Source organism: Theobroma cacao, chromosome 5, assembly GCF_053813885.1.
Source record: "Theobroma cacao isolate CCN51 chromosome 5, ASM5381388v1, whole genome shotgun sequence".
Classification (NCBI taxonomy): Eukaryota; Viridiplantae; Streptophyta; class Magnoliopsida; order Malvales; family Malvaceae; genus Theobroma; species Theobroma cacao.
Genome location: NC_142643.1, coordinates 28,655,240 through 28,677,878, shown reverse-complemented (window position 1 = coordinate 28,677,878; position 22,639 = coordinate 28,655,240). Strand labels below are relative to the sequence as shown.

The 22,639-nt window shown below is 35.4% G+C and overlaps 1 pseudogene; it reads right to left on the bottom strand.

Annotated features, from left to right (window-relative positions):
• Nucleotides 1-5,732: 5,732 nt before the first annotated feature.
• Nucleotides 5,733-19,385, bottom strand: LOC148762525 (uncharacterized; annotated as a pseudogene).
• Between the last annotated feature and the right edge of the window lie 3,254 nt (nt 19,386-22,639).

The window sequence follows — 22,639 nt, the reverse complement described above, 5'->3', positions numbered from 1 at the left end:
GGACTGCTTCGTTGCTTCGTGATCCGGAGTGAAGTGCACCTCTTGCCGAGTGAAGGGGGGGATGCTTCGTGATCTCCCACCTTCTAGTGACAATAGCATAAGCCGTTGCATATGAGATGATGATATTAGGATGATGTGCATGATGATGATGATGGGATGGTGTGCATGTTGATGATGGGTATATGGTTGTAAATGCAAATATGTAAGTATTTGTTTTGTGGAAATTTGGAAGTTTACATGTGTTACATGTTGCTATTGTTATTTTAGTAGGATGACTTGTTTTAAGGGAAAAAGGAGACTTTTTTTTTTCCTTGATGTTCTGGTTCTCGTTGTAGCGAGAATGAAGTTCGCTACAGCGAGAAACTTTCTGTCCATTTTGCTAACTTGTGGGTTTTTGCCATATTTCCCATTTTTTTGGTACCATAGTTGAGCATGGATTTTTGTAAAGTGATTTACTCATGTGGGATTTACATGAGGGGTTTAAAGAGCTAAAACAATTGCATGGTTTTGAGAAAACGAATGCATCATGATTTCAATAAACATTCCTTATGGTATGCTTGTTCCCTTCCTTGTCCACTGACTGAGTATTGTACTCACGTTTTATAAAAATTCATGTTTTCAGATCAGGTGACTGTTGGACCCTAGATCGAGGAGTCCCCGTAGTGCATATCCTGGGTATTTGTCTGGCATTCGATAGTAATCCCTTTTATTGTAAATGTCTCCGCTGGAAGTCATGGATCCTTTTGTATTGTGAAAACAATCTAACAATATGAATATGTGTATGCAATGTAAATTGCTAAATACATGACTGGTATAGTGCATGTATATTATTATCGATAATGCCATTGTGTTTTGGCTATGTTCACACCCGAGAAAAGGTGTGTGTGTATGCATGATATGATAAATTTGTTAAGCAAAGGTAAATGGATAGGCTTGCTTGGGCTTAGTGAGCTATGCTCATTGAGCTCATGCGCCGGTCATTGCCCGGGAAATTGGGTCGTGACAAATATACCTCTCTCAAATCGTGGTACATCTTGGTAGCTCCTTGATATACAATATAAGGAGATAAATGTTCCTCCTCTAGGATCTTCTTCTTCAGACCATTTATGTTTAGTACATACACCCTAGCTCCATAACAAAGTAATCTATCATATTCTCCAACAAAGTGTTGCCCTTTACTCCCTTGTGTATCTTTTAAGGCCTTGGTCATCCAATTATCCTTATCATGAGCTTCCTTGATGCAATCAAGTAGCATCGGCTTAACTCGAAAGTGTGCTATCAAAGCATCAGTCTCATTAACCTCAAAATGTAATCCCATATCTCCAAGATCATGAATGCCTCTCACTAAAGATCTCCTATCAACTGACATATGGCCTAAACTCCATATGGATTTTTGAATCAAAGCATCTACCATTACATTCACTTTTCTAGGATGATATAGAATAATATAATCATAGTCCTTAAGCAATTCCATCCATTGATGTTACTTAAAGTTATGATCTTTTTGCTGAAAAATATACTTCAAGCTCTTATGATCGGTATATATCTCACAAGTCTTGCCATAAAGATAATGTCTCTAATCTCCAATGTAAATACAATGGTTGCCATCTTTAGATCGTGAGTGGGATAATTTTGCTCTTGCCTCGTTAATTGTCTCGAGCCATAAGCTATCATTTTATCGAGTTGCATCAACACACATCCAAAACTAACTCGCAAGGCATCATAATACACTATATATCCACCCACGTCCTATGGTAGGCTAAGTATTGAAGCTAAAATAAGAGAAACCTTGAGCTTTCCAAAACTTCCTCACAAACCTCAGACCATTGAAACTTAACTTTTTTTTTTATTTAATCTAGTCATAGGTGTGGCAAGTTTGGAGAAGTCTTTAATAAAGAGATAGTAAGATCTAGCTAATCCCAAAGAGTTACGAATCTCTATCACAAAAATAGGTTTTGGCCATTTCTCTACTACCTCAATCTTCTTTGGGTCTACCTTAACACAATCCTTGGAGACCATGTGACCCAAGAAGTTAACACTATTGAGCCAAAACTCACAGTTAGAGAATTTGGTGTACAATCAGTGCTCTTTTAACACTTGTAGCACAATCCTCAAATGTTGTTCGTGTTTCTCCTTACTTTTCTAAAACACCAAGATATCATCAATAAACACTATCACAAACTTATCCAAATATGGCTTGAACAGCTAATTCATCATGTCCATAAAAGCTGTCGAGCACTCATAAAACCAAAAGACATCACTAAAAACTTAAAGTGACCATACCTAGTTTGGAATGCAGTCCTAAGCACATTGAGCGAAGATTAATCTTGAAGAAACACAAAGCACCTTAAATCTGATCAAATAAATCATGAATTCATGGAATAGAATATCTTTTCTTTATCATTACCTTATTTAGTTTTCAGTATTCAATATACAATCTAAGTTGTCCATCCTTCTACTTCATGAATAATACTAGTACAACCCATGGTGGCATGTCAGGGTGAATAAAACCCTTATCCAAAAGGTTCTCTAATTGATCTTTAAGCTGTTTGCACCTTGTTAGTGCCATACGATATAGTGGTATGGATATCGAATTAGTACTTCGCACTAAATTAATACAAAACTTAATCTCCCTCTGTAGAGGGAAGTACCATAACTAGTTTGGAAACACATCAGAAAACTCTTCAATGATAGGCTCATTTGTCACATTACTAATGTCACAACCCAAATTTCGGGCCATGATCGGCGCATAGGCCCAATGGACGTAGTCCACTAAGCCCAAGCAAGCTTATTAATATGACCTGTTCATCATTCCATCAAAGGTTGCTAAGTCACATTTCATAACTTCAAATCAAATTAATACTAAGCATTGCCAACTTGTAGTGGCATTACCAATCAAGTCTCCATGTATTGTCTAAAACATATGTCTAAATAATTTACATCAGGTTTATCTATACATATAAAAAAGGAGACTCGATTTTTAGTGGAGAGACCCAAGTGACGTACGGCTACTGAATGCCGAGATACCTACCAAGGAAACAAATCTACAAGGGCACCTCGACCTAGTTACCGGCTGCCTCTTGATCTGAAAATATGAAGTTGAAAACGGTGAGTATAAACCCAATCAGTGAATATAAGAAGGGAACAAGCAATCAATAGGAAGAATTTGGAAATCATGATGCACTTGTTTTAAAAACAATGCAATTGATTTAGTTTCTGACCAAAAACCCCTCATTTCAAACTCTAATTAATAACCTCATAGTGTTGCAAAAACTCATAATCAATCCATGAAGTTAATTGGGTGAAAAGTATGTCAAAAGGTAGCAAGCATGGCAGCAAGTTTCTCACTGCAGCAAAGTTCATTCTCGCTGTAGCAAGATTCGAGCGGCCAAAACAGAAAGTTTCTCGCTACAGTGAGAAAACAGTGTCAATTTGCATATGTTTCCATTTTTCTATCATATGTCCCATTACAGAAGTCCAATTGGCCTACTTTTTAGAAAATTAGAAAGCTAAGAGGTAGGGCTACAACTTTTGTGTTTACCACTTTTCCCAGTTCAGAGGAGAATGTGGTCAAAATCTTTATTGAAGTGAAAGTACTGCACTAAAACTCGAGAGTTTCTCGCTGCAGCGAGTTGTTGGCTGCCAAAACAGAATGTTTCTCGTTGCAGCGAGAAGCAGGGCACCTAAGTGTTAAAAGAACCTCCTTTGCACTAAAAATCCATTTGGTGTTATAATAAAAATCAATTTGCAAGAAAATGAGAAATTCTCAAGATTCATCATGCCAAATTTCACATGCATTACATCCATAAACCATATTCATGAGCTTTCTATAACACACACATTTACATATACATACATCGTCATCATGTGTGCACTCCCTACTCGCACACTCAATCTCATCACCCAACATCATTCATCAATACACAGCACATATTCATAAGATATATACATACATACCAACATAATATAAAGTATATGGATTCATCCTTATACATATCTCACATCTCATAATATCAAAAAACATTTAATAGAGGCTTGTTCCCTAGCACACATTTTCAAAGAAAAGTTGGATAAAATCATTCAAATATCTTGTGCAAATACATTCACATTCCCAAAACAAGTTTGAAATGCAAGTCCACTCACCGGTATTTTGTTGGACCTTTAGTCGATTCTAACTTCCCTAATGGTCCAAATGGGACGGTGGGGCTTCGTTGGAACCTATCATGCACAACAACATCACCATTAACCCAACTTGACATTAATACTATTCCAAAGCTATTTTCTAAATTGGGTTTTACTAGTCATTCTTAACTAGTTTCCAACTACCATTAAATGGCTATTGTTTGCAATACTCTAATCACACTTAAATGAATAACAATCCCAACAAATAAACTCTCACAAATCTAATTACTAAACATTCTCAATACTTAAAACTCAACTCCAATTTACTGCTCACCTTGATAGCTTTGTAACTTTGAAATTCTTTAAAAAAATTTTCCAAGCTATTATGGGAGTTCTTTCTTTCTCTCTTTAAACACCTAGCTAGTGAGAGAAAGTATGGAAGTAGGATTTTCGAAGAGTTTTAAAGTGAAAGAGTGGAAGAGCACAAGGGTTTATGAAAGGGTGCACCAAAAGCATGAAAAGTTAAGTTATTTTGAGGGAGGTTATGGAGGTTCATATCAAGCTTCCATGGAGGTTGGAAGCAATGTGAAAGAGAAGAAGAAAAAAGAAGAAGAAGCTACTAGAAAATGGGAGAAGAAGCTACTGGAAGAAAGATATATTTATAGCCCAAGCTTATCCACTCCACTTAAATTACCAAAATGCCCTCACAAGTCAACTTGATCTCCTCCAATCCTTTATGCAATCTTTTTGCTCCTTTGACACTGGGACAAGGTCCATAATGGTTAAGATATGCTTGAGTTCACAAAAACTTATAAATTTTTACTTGAGATGAAAAATGACCATTTTGCCCCTATCGTGAAAATCATCACCATTTTTATTTCCTTTATCATTTTACCCATATTTAATCATCCATTTATGCCTTAGGCCTACTTAGGCCTTAATGTTGTTTAAAACTTACTTTTAGGAGCTTACTAAAGAAATGACGAAATTACGCCTAGCCCGTGTTATTGCGTCTATGCTTAGTTACGAGCCTATAGAGATCGAGGTCTCACATTCTCCCCCACTTCAAGAAATTCGGTCCCCGAATTTAAATTCAAGTATAAGATAATGTACTTCTAAGCATCAAAGAGGTGTGGATATTTGGTTTGCATCTCCTCCTCGGCTTCCCACGTTATCTCTTCACTAGTGTGGTTTCGCCATAACACTTTCACTAAGGTTACATCCTTTGAATGGAGCTTTTTGACTTGCTTATCAAGGATAGCCACCGATTGCTCCTCATAGGTTAGATCATCTTGCAACTTGATGGTTTCATATCGTATTATATGAGATGGATCGGGGTTATATTTCCTAAGCATTGACACATGGAATGCGGGGTGAATATTCGAGAGGTCTGGTGGTAGCGCCAAACAATAAGCCACCGCTCCAATCTTTTCTAAGATCTCGAAGGGTCCTATATACCGAGGGCTTAATTTTCCTTTCTTGCCAAACCTCATTACCCCTTTAGTTGGTGAGACCTTCAGGAATACGTGATCTCTCACTTGAAACTCTAAGTTTCTCTGTCTATTATCAGCATATGACTTCTGTCTACTTTGTTCTGACAACATCCTCTGTCAAATCATATGTATCTTCTCAGTGGCATCCTGCACTAACTCAAGCCCCAAAAGTTTCCTTTCTCCCACCTCTAGCCATCCAATGGGTGACCTACATCTCCGTCCATATAATGCTTCAAATGGTGCAATTTGGATGCTAGTTTGGAAACTGATATTGTAGACAAACTTCACTAAGGATAGATATTGATCCCACCTAACCCCAAGGTCTATCACACAGGCCCTTAACATATCTTCCATTGTCTATATCGTCTGTTCAGACTGACCATTAGTTTATGGGTGGAATGCTGTACTAAAATCCAACTTAGTGCCCAATGCTTCATGCAACTTTCCCTAGAACCTACTGGTGAATTGTGCTCCTCTGTCAGATACTATAGAAATGGGAATACCATGCAGTCGTACTATCTCATCCACATAAACTCGAGCATACTGGGTAGCCCCATAAGTAGTCTTAATCGAAAAAAAATGGGTTGACTTCGTTAACCGATGTACTATGATCCAAATCAAGTCGTAGCCCTCACTAGTTCCAGGTAAGTCCATTATGAAATCCATTGCAATATGCTCCCACTTCCATTCGGGCACTAGTAATGGCTGTAGTAGCTCTACAGGCTTTTGATGCTCGACCTTAACATGCTGACAAACTAGGCATTTGGAGACAAACTCAGTTACATCTTTCTTGAGTCCTTCCCACTAATACACCTCCTTCAAATCTTGATACATCTTTGTAGCCCCTGGATGTACCACATAGGCTGCGATGTGCACTTCCTCCAATATTTATCTCCTCAATTCATCACTATCGGGCACATAACGTTTAGTTCCATACCTCAACACTCCATCTGTGCCCGTAGTAAACATTTTCCCTTTCCTTCCTTGAGGGTCCTCTAAGGCCTTAGGTACGAACTCATCTTTACTTTGTGCTTCTTTAATCCGGTCCATTAAGATAGGCCTCACTCTAAAATGTGCTAGCAATGCATTTGCCTCTAAAACTTCCAAGTGCACACCCATGTCTCCCAAGCTATGCATCTTTCTAATCAAGAATCTCCTATCTATGGATATATGTGCCAAACTCCCCATAGATTTTCGACTCAAGGCATCTGCCACTACATTTGCCTTACCGGGATGGTAAAGAATAATACAATCATAATCCTTTAGCAACTCCATCCATCTACGTTGCCACAAGTTAAGATCCCTCTGCTGAAATATATACTTTAAACTTTTGTGGTCCGTATATATCTCGCAAGTCTCACCATACAAATAATGCCTCCAAATCTTTAAGGCAAACACGACTGCTGCCATCTCCAAATCATGTGCGGGGCAATTTTGCTCATGCCTTTTAAGTTGCCTTGATGCATGCGTAATTTCCTTCCCATGCTACATTAATACACACCCTAAACTAACCTGCAATGCATCACAGAATACCGTATAACCCCCTATGCCCTGTGGTAGGCTTAATACTAGAGTAGTGGTGAGACATGCCTTAAGCTTCTCAAAGCTATCCTCACAAGCATCAAACCACTCAAATTTTGTATCTTTACGTGTCAGCTTAGTCATAATGGCGACTATTTTGGAGAAGTCCTTCACAAAGCGACGATAACAGCTAGCCAAACCCAAAAAGCTTCTAATCTCTGTAACTGATGTTGGCCTTGGCCACTTTTCCACTGCCTCAACTTTCTTTAGATCGACTTGTACCCCATCCTTGGATACCACATGTCCCAAGAGTGCAACACTCTCAAGCCAAAACTCACACTTGGAGAACTTGGCATACAATTAATGTTCTCTCAAAGTCTCCTCCCTACTCCTCTAGTATATCAAGATGTCATCAATAAACACTACTATGAACCTGTCCAAATAGGGCTTGAACACTCGGTTCATCAAATCCATAAAGGCTGTAGGAGCATTCGTGAGTCCGAATGACATCACCAAGAACTCATAGTGCCCATATCTTGTTCAAAATGCGGTCTTGGGTATATCGTCATTTCGGATTCTCAACTGATGGTACCTTGATCTCAGATTTATCTTAGAGAAACATTGTGCGCCTTGTAACTGATCAAATAAATCATCTATTCTAAAAAGGGGATACTTATTCTTCACTGTCACTTATTAAGCTGTCGGTAATCAATGCATGATCTGATCTGAATTGGTTGAAATGGTAAATATGAAAGTTGTATCCCTATCTCCTATCTTTCCAATGGCTTAAGAATCACATCAATCAGACTACTGTAGCTCAAGTTATCTTTGAAATACTGCTGCATATACGAATAAAGCCATCACCATACTCATAAAGATTTTCATCAACTAAGAACTTTTCATCAAATTTTTTACAAGAACAATAAAATAAATCAACAATAACTAAATTTAAAGTAATTTAAAGCAAAATAATATAAAATGAAACTAAAATAACTTAAACTAACTAGTCAACATGTATTAAACTAATTTAAGCAAAATAACTAAAATACTTAAATTTTGAACTTAAAATCTCAAAAACTTAGCTACTTAAATGCCCAAAATATGACAAAACAAATCTATATAATCGAGTTATCACACCCCTAAACTTAAGATTTTGCTAGTCTTCGCTTAAAACATAAACTAAAATGCAATAACATAAATGAAGAAAACAACTTAACTAGAAATAAATTGCACCAACTCGACAATCACCTTTAATATCCTCATAAGTTATTCCATAATCTCAAATCTAAGCAACACATAAATATTATTCAAGTTCATGTTTCAATTCAAATGCAAGCTCATCATCAAGTAGATTTCTGTGTTTGTGTGTGCAATCTTTTCACCAAGAACATTATACAATTTGGATAAGTTTATACGCATGTAAAATTTAAATTAATACTAGAGTTCCATAAGTTTGCTTTTCATCTCTCTCTCTCTCTACTAATGTAGACTAATACTAAATTAAAGATCATTAGGTCTTCATCAAGCTTGTAATGTATGGCTAGGGTCAAGGTAAGATATTGGATATTAATGTGGCTCAAATCACCCTAAGCACATAGTCATTCTAGGACCTATATAGAGCTTTATTTCCCTTCACCAAGTACACCCCTTTTTTTATCAAAATTTTCTTTTGTTCAACGTCTCATTCTTTTTCTTTTTTTTTTCTCTTTTTTTTTCTCAATATCACACCCCCAAACTTATTTCTTATATTGGTAGTGAGATGAATATAATCATGCTTTGATCTTTTAATCACTTTTCATTTTTACTACCTTTCTCATTATCTAGCTCATTACATTTCCTAAATTAACTTATGCACTTAGAAATGAAGGATGCAAAAATTAGAACTTTTTATGTAAGGGTCTAGGTTAACAATTAAGTGTTTAAATAAAGAACAAGGATATATTAAGCTCAAAGGGGTATTCTAGGGATAAATATATAACAAGGTGGTTTGAACAGCTCAACCGATCTAAAGATAGCCAAAATCATTTCCTTAACCAAGTATAGTGTAAGATTTCTCCTCGAGAGAGAATCAAACAAATTCTAGAACTCAATACATAATTCAAAATTTCATATTCACATAAACCTTCTCTAGATATGCACAATGAATTTAAGCAAAAGACACAGAGCTCAAATTGTAGAAATCTCATCCTAACAATAAAGCTTAGTGTAACACCCTTAATTTTCTATGTAGACTAAAAATGAGTTATGAAATATATGGAGTCTTGAGGACTTTGATGAGATGATGTGTATGCGAAGTGTTTGAGAGTATATATATTGACACTTAGGCAATCTAAGGAAATATGTGATAAGTCCCATAACTTGAGGTTTCGATCTAAGTTTGATGTTATGTTTATTAATTTATGTGTATGGGATTGAGTTAAATGAATAATTTGAGGTGTAATATCAATTGGGAATAATATTGGACTATTAATTTGGATTTTGGAGTTTTTGGGAAGCTTAAAACTGCATACATTGGTGAAAGTATTGATACATACCTCAAATGCATCAATACATTCATGGCAGGATGAAAACAACGATCCCAAGAAGAATATTCTATCGATACATTTGGGAATGTATCGATAGATTTGGCCAAAGATGAACATGTATTGATACATTATCCAAATGTATCAATCCATTTGAAGCAGAGAGCACCTAAGGGGAAAAGTATCGATACATTTCCCACGTGTATCTATACATGTTGGGCAGGGAGCATTCTACTAGAAATGTATCGATACATTGGGGCAATGTATCGATATATTCATTAGAAATTAGGGTAGATGTATCGATACATTGCTAAAATGTATGGATACATCAGAGAGGAAAGGTAAAAATAAATAGGGATTTCGAGCCATTTCAACCAACCTTTTTCTCTCAACTCTTTCTCTCTCTAGAAACTCGAAATCCTAAGGCCCCAAATGGATTTTTGAAGTGATTTAAAGCTATTTGGAGCTTGGAAAACCATCATGGAGGTAAGATTTAACGTTTTTATTGATTATTTTCTAGTTTAATCGATTAATAACTTCGAATCTGACTTTTATCCAGATTTGGTATTTTTCCCTCTTTGGCTTGAATTGAAGAATTTAGAGCTAAGACTCATATAATCTGACTTCTAAGGTATGGGTTTAGCTCATTAATGAAGGATTTGAGTTTAAATAGTTGGATTGCTAAGATTTAGTTAATTGTGTGAGAAGCTAGCATTTTTTGAAAGCCAATAATAATTAATATTTTGATGTTTTGATGTGTTTGAAGGGGGAAATTGAGTTAAATCAATTTATTGGCAAGCTAGATAATGATTGGAGGCTAAAGATTGAAGCTTGGTAGGGAATGTTTCCTATTGTCTCTGTGAGTGGGTTTAAATAAAATGCATGTAATGAATTACGCATGATAGATGCACTGCCATGGTATTAGAATGAAATATGTATGTCTAGATGAATGAACCTACAATATAAGTGTATATGTATATATGTGAAGTGTGTGTGATTGTGTATTATGATGTGAACCACATGAGTGGCCTAAGTTGTGTGTGCTTAGACTAAGACGTCTAGAGGCTATGATGAACCCCTAAGAGTAGATTACCCTAGGTGAATGATATATTGAGATGATTTGATTGAATGATGCCTTGGAGACTTAAAGGCACTTAGAATCGTAACGAGCTTAAGATGATTAAAGCTCGACGAATGTGATTTATAGTTGGAAGAGGAAAAATGTGAACGATAAAGGCGTGATAGCCTTATTTATGGATTATGTTTATATTCGAGGGATGAATTCTGGACATTGATTTGATTTATGGTTGAGTGGATTTTTATCCCCCTATGACCATGTGTATTCTTGTAGAAATGGTGGTAAGTAGGGACAATGGCACTAATCTTGATTGTGATTCCCGTCTGTGGTGCTTTGATGTCATCCATTGAGATTACTCTGAGTGATGTCGACATGTTAAGAGATTTCTCCGATCGATGATTTGTTTTCCACCAACTGCTCCAGCACTATGCATGATCTGTTCTCCGCTCGTTGCTTCAACACGTGTGTGATCTGTTTCTCCACCAGCGACTTTACCTTGAGCGTGATTTGATTCTCCGTCGGTTGGCCATTGAGCATGATCTAACTATGTCTAAGGGAAGACCCCATGTTGATTTGATTTGCATACGACGTGAGATAGCCACGGAGATGCTTAGATGAATGTGACATAATTCTGATGTGATGCTCTGGCAACTAGAGTGTGTCGTGGAGAATGATTTGAATAACGTTAATTGGCTTCGAGCTTAAGCCTAACAATATGTGTGATGATCTTTGGAGACATTAAGGATGATGATATGCCCTCATATTGTAGATTTAGGGATAATGAAATGCCTTGTATTTGGAGATGTTTGCTAGAACATCTAGTTGCATGGAAGATGCTTATATTTTATATATTTATTCTATATAACACATATGATTTGGTTTATCTACACCACTCACTGAGTATTATAGTACTTACCTATTTGTATACCATGTGCAAATAAATAGACCATAGAGTTGTGTGGTCAAGGTCGTCCAACGATAGATCAAGTTTGGCATCTAGTAGGTTGTTCGTTTTGGTCACTCCACTGAGTCAGTGAAAGCCTTCTGCTATGGATAATGTGTGTAGGCATTGAGTGCCATGTTATATTTTGTATTAAGGGTTAATATGTATGAACTCATTTGGATGGCCAACGTATGGCCGTATTAGTATTTGTATCGAAATTAAGCCGATGATATTGTATTTTATTTGAATTTATTATGCATATTTGATGATTGAATCCCTTGCCCTATGTATGTTTAAATATGAACTCTGAGGCTTGCTCAGGTCTAGTGGGCTTGCCTGCTAAGCTCATGCACCAATCATGGCCCTCAGATTTAGGTCGTGACACTTAGCATAAGAATTTACATAATACTCAAACAATATTCACATGTTTTAAAGAATCTAGATAAGAATATAACTAGGTTTTCATCATTGGATAGGTAAATTAAAAGAAATTGGCGCAATTAAATCTAGTTCAAGTTCTTAAAACATGCAATGAATTAAATGATAAATTACTTAATTAAACTTAAGATCTAAAACCTTAAATGCAAATTAAAGAAAACAAAGCTTAAAAACTGAAATCCTCCCCCCCTTCAATTGAAAAATAACATTGTCCCCAATGTTACTAAAGGTAAGGAAAATAAATACTCCATTAACTTGTTGTTAACCGGTACTGGTCATTTTCTTCTTCATCATCATTTTGGTCCTCTACAATGGGATCATCTAGCCATGTCCATGCCAACATGCTTAACATAAGTTCTCATCATCTGCTTAATTGATTGCATGCACATAGCCTAATGATTCATTTGAAGTTCAAGCCTTTCCATCCTCTAGGACATGGAAAAATGTTGAAGATGTCGTTGCAGTGGTCGATGGTGTGGTGCCAATGAAGAACTTCCCCTGGCAGTTAAATGCTGATGAGCATAAAACTTATGCATAATTCCTACATCCAAAGGAACTTTGGGATGCAAGATTTCTTCACTTCTATCCCAAATCACTCCTAATTTCTTACACAGAGCCGTGATTAAGGATGTAAACCAAAGTCCATCACAGGGTGAGCAAGCAGCTTGAATAATACTATTGAGCACCAACTGACCCACATTAATCGACATCCTAGAAACAATTGCATAAAGTAAAATGGTTTTATCCCTTGTCATGTCACTAAAATGCTTCATAAAGAGGAATCTTACTTCCAAGAAATGATAACATAACTTATACTCATTCTTTATGGCACTAGCTTTAAAAGACAATGGCATACCTTTATTCATTTTCCATTCTATAACCTCGTCACACAGCAACCTAATAACTTCACTAAGTCAACATTGCCAGCAAAATATTAACCATACTCATCACTTTCAATGTCAAGAAAGTTGTAGAATTGATTAATTGTCTGACTATCAAAGTGTACTTGACACCTTCAAGACAAAACTTGCTTATTCTCCTGTTCAACGACATTGGCATAAAATTCTTGAACAATAGGCAATACGGTAACCTTAAGTTGCTCACAAAATTTTTCCCATTGCCGCTTAGTGATAATCTTATGAAAAGAACCACAAAGTTTGGGATGAAGATCAATGCCTCGCTCTAGAATAAGGACTTTTTGCACAAGGGATTGCGGATGCCTTATAGCCACCTCAGCCAAAACAAACTTATTTCGATCAAAACGGGTTATATTACCACTACCTCTAGCTCTCTTCTTAAGTGCCATAAAAACTCAATAAATTTGTAGCAATTTAAACTCAAGTGTCAACAAAAAAATGTAATACTTTCTCAATTTAATCCACAAATATTCCACCAAATTCACTAGTGCACAATTCTTCCCACTACCACAAGTTACTATTCAAGTGCAGAATTTTTTTACTATTTACAACCTTCTAGCATCAAATCTTTCAAATAATCAATGTAGAAGCACAAAATAGCAAGCACACATACCACAACCTCAAATTAGATACAATCCCACTAATCAACAACCACAAATTTTCTCCAATAGCTAAATCTACCAAAGAGGAAATATCTTCTAAGAAAAAAGACATTTACTTGAATTTTCTATAGAAAAATTGGTTGTTGAAGGAGTGGAAGATGATTAAGTGGCTTCAAAGCATGGATTGAGTGTAAAAATTTGAGAATGGAAACTTATTTTTTAGTAGGTAGTTTATAGAGAGAGAAAATATAAAGGTAGAGAGAGAAACCCTAAAGAGTGTAAGAGATGAAGAATAAAAGAAGGGGTGGGTTTATAAGGTGGGGGCTCGAGCAGGCACCATGACATTCTGGCCTTGGGCCTCACTATGGAGGGCATCATGCATGGAAGCTATGACGCGTTATGATAGGTTTGGTTATTGACAACATGCTCAAAATACGCAGGGGAAAGAAAATTAAAACTTATAACTAAACAACCAAGACATGCCTCCACCCATGGATCACCTTGCTGATATTTAACACATAAAAGCACAAAATAAATTATTATTTAGAAAGTTACCTTGCCAAGTAATTTTGTAATCACTTAGGCACTTCCCGAATCAATCTCATGAACACCCCAAGGAGCAAAAACCTTAGCCAATCAAGTGCTTGGCCTCCAACGGTAGTTCACACGATTGCACTTGAACCTTCAACAAATGAGGGAGTTTTATAACTATACTTTGTGCAAGCAAAAAGGACAACGATTGTCCTTTTTTTCTTTTTCACAACCTTAGCTGAACCTCTCTCAAAAATTGCTTGATAAGTGATTTTCTCTTTCATAGAAAGGGAGTGGTGGCAAAGAGAGAAAACACTTTTCTTTTTCTGACAAAAACTAGGTTTTCTTCAATTGTGAAAAACTTTCATATGGAAAATAGTTAAAAGGTGACTTATATTGTTAGGGTAAAATAACTTTAATTTTGCAATTAAGCCCTCAATATTATAATACATTATAATACTGGGCCCATTACTAATTAAACTCTTTTAATTAAGTCCTCAAAAATTAAAATCAAAATTAATTTTGTTCATATTTTGCAATCAAGGCCTTATAATTATAACTATTTATAATTATGCCTAAAACTTAATTAAACTCTTTTAATTAAGTTTGTAGAAGTTAATTACCTAGCATATGATTTAAGTCTAACTTAAATCATCACTCTCCCAATTTAATTCAAATGCAACCATTTTGTGTGACTCATTAGGTTCCCAACATGTTAACAATGGAATTGATTAATGACTTAATTGATGAATATAAATTTCAATCAATTAACTTATAATCAATTCCATAGACCAAGATTAGAATCTAGCAATGCATCATGGCCACCCAATTGTTGGGAGAGTCAAAGGGTTATTTGACAACCTTTCAATGTACAGTCTATCAGTGTAATTCATTCCCTCATCATATATCCCGGAGATGATAAGAGTTTGGTATAGTGTCTACTTTTATTGACCTCCATATTTGTTCCTACAATTATAACATTAACTTTATAAAGAGTTATGAAACCTTTTTCATAATCTCCACGTCACCTTGGCCAAAGACTTCAATAAGCTAATGTTAACCAAGAATTGATAGGATATGTCCTCTAAAACACTTTAGGTAATGATTGCCATCTTGACCACTCATTTGCCTTCACATGTTTCATACTATACCCAAAAGCATCCTGTTTTGGCATCCTTGGTTAGGCACCTGTAGGGATGAAATCAAAGCATAGCACTCCACACATAAGACAACCTAGTGTCTCAAGTCTAAGGAGTATTTACACAACTGACCCATGAGAAGTGTTGCATAGAGACTAGAGTGTATTACCAAATGCACTTCTCATGGCGGGTCATGTTTAGTGAACTTGCTCTCCAAGGCAAGCACCTATATTCTAGTTCCAAGTATCTTTATACTTCAATCTATGAAATCGATTGCTTACTTCTAAAGGAAGGAACATAAAATATACTAATCTCTAAGCATCATTGATGTTCAGTCTAAATGATACATTGACCAGGAACATTTTGAGATTACGCTTTGATGCATAAGGATCTTATAACTGTAACCCATTACAGTTCCTTTGCAAGGCATATTAATCTCATGGACTTCATCCAATTAGACTTATAACTCCTTATAATTGATGTCTTCTTAATGAAGGAAAACCTTTAATCATTCAACATGAATGATACTGTTGTTGATTGGAATCAAGCCTTAACCAATCCCAATTGGCTATAGGGCTCATCCCAACACTTTACTCCCAAGTTTTGTATAGGAAGGGCATCACATATGGCGCTACGACCATCACTCTAGGGGCGCCACAGTGCCATTTCAACCTCTTTTTTTTTAAATAAATAACTACAAAACAAAAGAGAAAAGAAAATTAAAATTAGAAAAGAAAACATAAAGTGGAAAATAAAATTACAAGTCAAAATAAAAGTCAAAATAATGCTAAATAAATAAAAAAATAAACTAAGTTTAGAAAACTTTGGTTGTTTCCCAGTAGCGTTGGCTTTATAGTCATCAACCGAATTTCTTTCTAGTTCATTTGGGATCAAAAAGGTTGATGGAGGATCATTGATAGTCAATGTCACCTCTCTAATAATGCTTCAACCATTGCTCATTCATTTTGAATGTTTCATTTGTTGTACCATCCATTACCTCCACTACTCCATGGAAACACCTTTAATACAATGAAAGGCCCCGACCATTTTGATTCCAACTTGCCCGGAAATAACTTCAAGCGTTAGTTAAACAATAGCACATGTTGACTAGCTCAAAATGATACTCAATAATCTTTCGAACATGCCATTTCTTCATCTTTTTCCTTATAAAGCTTGGCATTTTCATAGGCATTAAGTTGAAATTCATCCATTTCATTCAATTGAGACAAACATTTCTCACTACTTTCTTGATGGCCCAATATGCATTATGCTCCAACTCCATTAGAAGATGACATGCTTTACCAAAAACCAATCTATATGGAGACAAACCAATTGGAGTTTTATAGGCAGTCCTATAGGCCCATAATGCATCATTCAATTTCTTGGCCCAATCCTTTCTTGAAGGAGATACAATTTTCTCTAAATCCGTTTGATTTCTCTTTTGGAAACTTTAACTTGCCCACTAGTTTATGGATGGTAGGCAATTGCAATTTTGTATTTAACTCTATACTTAGCAAGAAGTGCTTACAAATACTTGTTGCAAAAATGGCTATCGTCATCACTTATAATTGCTTTTAGTGTGCCAAATCTAGTGAATATGTTCTTTTTTAAGAATTTTGACACCGCTTTATCATCTTTCATAGGCAAAGCTAAAGCTTTCACCCACTTGGTGACATAGTCAACTACCATTAGAATGTAACGATTGTTGAAAGAAGAGATAAATGGTCCCATGAAATCTATACCTCATACATCAAAAATCTCCATTTCAAGGATGCTGTTAAGCTGTATCTCATGTCTTCTGGAAATGTTCCCCACTCTCTGACATCATCGTAATGCAAAACAAAATTATAAGCATCCTTATGAAGTGTAGGCCAATACAAACCTGATTAAATAACTTTCTCTTTTGTTTTTTCTCCTCTAAACTGTTCTTCATGTTCTGAAGAAAGACATGCTTCAAGATGTTTTCAACCTCTTCCTTTGGAACGCACTATATCAAAATTCTATTTGCACATTGCTTAAACAACAACGAGTCATCCCATACATAAAATCTAACATCATGAAGAAAATTCTTTCTTTGATGGCTATTTAAATCAAGAGGAGGAAGTTTACTTACAATGTAATTTACATAGTTAGCATACCAAGGTACTTTTTCTTGACCCATTAGCAACAATTGTTCATCAGAAAAAGTTTCATTAATCAAAGTTGAGCCTTTCCTTGATTATCATTCTCCAACCTGGACAAATGGTCTATTACTTGATTTTTCATACCTTTTGTCATTTCTAATGCGAGATCAAATTCTTGAAGCAACAAATCTATCGTATCAATCTTGGCTTGGCATCTTTCTTAGCAATCAAGTACTTAATTACAACATGGTCAGTGTACACAATTACATTAGAACCAACCAAATATGCACGGAACTTACAAATGCCTGAACAATAGTTAATAATTCTTTTTCGTTGGCGGTATAATGCATCTAAGTTTCAATCAAGGTCTTACTAGCATAATAAATAAAATAAAAATTTTGCCTTTCCTCTAGCCTAACATTGCAACTACAACATAGTCACTAGCATCACACATAAGCTCAAACGAAATTGTCCAATTAAGAACTATAATGATGGGTGTTGATATTAATTTCTTTTTCATTTCTACAGATGCTGTATGACATGCATCATCAAACTTAAAGGGAATATCCTTTTTCAACAAGTTACACACAAGTTTAGAGATTTAGCAAAGTCTTTAATAAACTATCTATTAAAACCCGCATGACTAAAAAAACTTCTAATACCTTTTACCGAAGATGGTGGTGGAAGTTTCCTGATTGTCTTTAACTTAGCTTTGTTTACCTCTAATTTTTTGCTTAAGACCTTGTGACCAAAGGCAATGCCTTCTTGCACCATGAAATGGCATTTCTTTTAATTCAGCACTAAGTTTGTCTTTTAACACATTTTAAGACCCTATTAAGATTCAACAATCATTCATCAAAATTGTTACCAAACATACAAAAATCGTCCATAAATACCTCTAAGATCTATTCCACCATATTAGAAAAGATGGCCATCTTGCATCTTTAAAAAGTGGTTGAAGCTTTGAACAATCTAAATGGCATCATTCTAAAAGCGAAAATACCATAAAGGCATGTAAAGGTGGTCTTTTCGTGATCCTTTAGAGCTATAACAATTTGATTGTATCCTAAATAGCCATCCAAGAAACAATAAAATTCCTTGCCAGCTAACCTATCCAACATCTAATCAATAAACAACAAAGGAAAATGACTTTTTCTTATGGCCCTATTAAGCTTTCATAGTCCATGTACACTTTCCATCCAGTCAATATCTTCTAAGGAATGAGTTCACTGTTCTCATTTTCTACCATAGTTATCCCACTTTTCTTTGAAACACATTGCATCGGGCTTACCCATGCTCTGTCTGATATAAAATAGATGATGCCAACATCTAACCATTTAATGATATTTTTCTTCACCACCTCTTTCATGATTAGATGGCTCTATGATCATCCTTTAACAAAATCTTATGCATACATATCGAAGGACTAATTCCCTTTATGTCTACAATTGTCCATCCGAATGCCTTCTTGTGCTCTCTCAAAACTTTCAAAAGTTTAGCTTCCTGCATGTTAGTAAGAGTAGAAGAAATAATCATAGAAACAGTAGACTAGTTACCAAGATATGCATACATCAAGTGATTTGGCAAAAGTTTAAACTCCAACGTAGATGGCTCTTTAATAGATGGCTTTGTTGATGAAGATGAAGAATATGAGAAATTTGGTGTCTTAAATTGCATCCTCATGCCATGAGATGGGCCATCTAACAAATTCACACATTCAATGACATCTTCATCAAGTCTCTTAGAATTAGTTACTAAAGAAGCTTCGAAAGGTTCTTTAGGGTGGTTTTCGCTAAACACTTCATTTGTGACTTTGTCAACTACACTTATTGCAAAACAATTATCATGATCATTAGGAAACTTTAAAGTTTTAAAAATATTGAAAGTTATTTCTTGATCTTGCACTCTCAAGGTAAGCTCTCCTTTTCCCACATCAATGAATGCTCTGACTGTCATAGCCCAAATCTTGAGCCATGTCGGCGCATGGGCCCAATGGGTATAGCCCACTAAGCCTAAGCAAGCCTCTTTATATGATCCTGTTCATTATTCTATCAATCATACATCATCATTTCTAAAGCCACGATTTGTAATTCTCAATTATGAGTACTTCAGTAATATGCCATGGCAACTAAATACCTATGTTTGTGTTCTCCCAAAATAATGTCATCCATTGCCAACTCATAATGGCATCATCAATAAAAATATACACATTTTGTTTATAACATAAAACCTAGCAATTTACATCAAGTGTACAAGTACACATGCAACAGACCCTTGACTACCAATGGAGTGACTTTGGGTACGAGTACTGTTATTGAATGCCATGGTACCTACCAAAAGGCGAATATAAGTGGACACCTCAATCTAGGTCCCAACTACCTCCGAATCTGAAAAATATGAAATTGAAAAGAGTAAGTATAAATCCAGTGAGTGAACATAGGAAAGGAACAAGCAAACGATACGTAGAGTTTTTGAAAATACAAACGTACGTATAAAAAAAATAATGCAATTTAGCTAAATTTCTTGTTAAAACCCCTAAATTCAGCCCTTGATTATTTAATCCCTTAGTGTTGAAGGATCCATGATCAACAATGAAGTTAAAGAGTGAGAATTGCAGCAGATCTCCAAACAAGACAAAGAGTTTCTCGCCCGCAACGAGAATTAAATTTGGCTGCGACGAGAATAGTGACTTCCAAGGTAGAAAGTTTCTCGTTACGGCAAAAATCAATTTGGCTGCGGCAAGAACAGTGACTCCCAAGAAAGAAAGTTTATCGCTGTGGTGAAAATGAACTTGGCTACGACGAGAATAGTGACTCCCAAGATAAAAAGTTTCTCGTTACGGTGAAAATCAATTTGGCTATGGTAGAACAGTGACTCCCAAGACAGAAAGTTTCTCGTTGCAGCAAGAATCAATTTGGCTGCAGCAAAAATGGGGTTGTTTGCAATACCTTCACATTCAATGCAATCATATAACATTTCCCTAACCTTTTAATAGTATGTGTAAACATGTATACAAGAATTTATGTATATATATATATATATATATATATATCTCTACTTCATATGTTATTAACTCACCGTTCTTCTTAAGATTTTGAGTCAATGCTCCTAAGTTCTAGTTGTAAGTTCTAAGCGTTAGAGCGGTTTCTTGAAACTATCTATAAAATTTATTCTTGTCTAATATTGCATAGGATGATAATTTTATAATAGGTATCGCTATGCTAACGATCAAATGTTTAAGAACACTCTTTAAAATGGTATTTTTTATACACTTTAAGATGCTATTTATACACTAATATATCTACATAAAATATACTAGTTGAGAGTTAATATGATTATTTTCAATATATTGGCCGGTAGCGGTGTTGAGAGTTAATATGACTATTTTCAATATATTGGTCGGTAGAGGTGTGTAAATTCAAATCGAATATATTGAAAATAAACTGGGCCAAGCTCATTTTGACAAGTCTACTAATATATATCTAATTTTAGTATTTTTTTATAAGTTTGGTTATTAGTAATTGTGTTGGTACCAAATAAATGTGCTAGAGGGGGGGTGAATAGCACTTTTGGCTTTTTCCAAAGATTGACCTTTAATTGGAGACAAATGCACAACAAAAGAAAACACTTAAAGATGAATAAAAACTGAAAACAGAACAGACAAATAGACAGCTATTTATAGTGGTTCGATCCAAGACCTACATCCACTACCTTGATTGTTCAACCAAGGATTTTCCAAACAATCCATTAAGAACGATGAAATTACCAAGCTTTCACCAAGCTTTACAATGGCTTTTACCGGGCTTAGCCAAAACCTTTCACAATGGTTTTTACCGGGATCAACCAAAACCCAAAGTGATTTTTCAAAGGCTCAACCACAACCTTTCACAATAATTTTTCCCAAGCTCAACTATAACCCAACACGTAACTTTTCAAGGCTAAGTTAGAACCTTTACCTAAACAAGCAATCCTAGCTTGATTGAACCCCTTAGAGTGACCCTTTCACTCTAAAAACATAAAGAGAAATGAAATAGAAGTGTACCTATGATCACAAAGTTGATCTAAGTGGTACAAGTTGAAGTGCAAAACATAACTACAAAGATGGGCATTGAGTGCAGTAAAGTGCAGAGAGATTTTTGCTAGTTTTTAAGCTTTTTTTTCTTGGAAGCCTTCTTAAAACTCATTTCTAGCTGTTGGAAGTCCCTTTTATACTTAAAAAATCAACTCTGATGGGAGTTAAGCAGTTTTGATCATTGGAAATAGTTTGGTAGCTAATCTGGCCGTTAATCTGTCTTTTAGTGCAAACTTCAAAATTACAGGCAGAATTCTTAGTCGACTAACCGATATCTTAGTCGACTAAGTCGTCTCTGTCTTTTGTTCCCAGTTTCTGGCAATTCTGGTAGTGTGCATTTGGTCAACCAACTCATTCCTTGGTTGACTAAATTGGTTATGTTTCTCAATACTTTTCAGCCCGTCAACTTCTGATTTAAATCTTAGCTGACTAACTCTTCATTAATCAACTAAGGGATTCCTGTCTTGTTGATCAATTGTGACTTTCTTATTCCTATGCTCTTTGATATGTGCATTTGAATGATTGATTGTTTATTTGCACATAATTTTTGTCCTACACACTCAAGTAGAAATATTAGACACAAATGAATGGGAATGTTTTATTATCATCAAAAACTAATGGAGCCAACAATCTCCCCCTTTTTGATGATGATAAAACATTCCTTGATTAACAACACAATGTCCTTTTATTCTTTTTCAGTTTTGCACAAAGATAAGGATTTCTCCCCCTATGTGTATGCTCCCCCTTAGTGTGTGCATATTTTGCTTGTTCATTCAAGTAAATTTTATTCATGTCATATAGAAAATGACACTATACATTCAGAATATATATATGCAGAAATATAAAGTGATTTACAGCAGGTGAATGTTGACAGATTATCATCAACATTTTAGCAATGTCTGTCAACAATATATTGTTGTCGGATTTTGTCTATGCCACTCATCATTCAACAGATATACTATACTTAGCATCCATATTTATTCACAAACACAATCCATTCACAATTTCATTAAAAAAATTAGTCATCAGCATACTATCCCAATATCAATACAACACCAAATTTTTATCAGTAGCAGTCAAAATACCATAGATAGTAAGGCATCATTAGATATTCAATTATCAACAACCAAATAACATA